We start from the raw sequence: 782 nt of genomic DNA on the forward strand, positions 1-782 counted from the left end.
TCTTCAAGCACTTTCAGATGTTCCCAGGAATGGGGGGCAAATCTGAACTGAATGACAACCACAGAATTAGTTGTATCATGTGGTGCAAGGCGATGGGCCAGGCTGTCATTCAAGAGAGTTCGTGCCCCCTTCCCCCTTGATTTCTTGTTCTTACTACTTCAGCTTCCCACTGAGACAGTAGTTGCTGAAGAGTCCCTTGGCTCTGGTCCTAGAATAGCATTGATTGCAGCAGTAAAACTATGAGTTCTGTACTCCAAGAGACTTAAACTAGTTCTGGCAATTGCACCTACTATTTTATGGTGCTGTGGTCCAAATTATGTCCCCCCACACATCATGTGTTGAAGTCCTAAACTCTCTTATGGCTGTATTTGGAGAAAGGATCTTTAAAAAGTAATTAAGGTTAAATAAGATTATAAGCATGACCCTTATTCCAAAAAGATTAGTATCCTGATAAGAGGAGGAATAGAGACCAGAGCTCAAGCTCTGTACCTCCTTCCCCCTTCTCTCTCCATCTCTATCACAGCTATGTGAGGACACAGATGGAAGGTGTCCATTCATAAACCAGAAAGAAAGCTCTCACCAGAAATTGATCATGTTGGCACCTTGATTTCCGACTTCTGGCCTCAGAACTGTGAAAACAACTTTTTGTTGTTTAAACCCCTCAGCCTATGGTATTGTGTTATGACAGCCCAAACTGACTAAGGCAATAACTTTGGACAAATTACCTATTTCTCTAGTTTCAGTGTCTTCACCAGTTAAATGGAGGAAAATAATAAAATATT

The sequence above is a fragment of the Hyaena hyaena genome, unplaced genomic scaffold (genome assembly GCF_003009895.1).
Source record: "Hyaena hyaena isolate Hyena2069 unplaced genomic scaffold, ASM300989v1 scaffold_1552, whole genome shotgun sequence".
NCBI lineage: Eukaryota > Metazoa > Chordata > Mammalia > Carnivora > Hyaenidae > Hyaena > Hyaena hyaena.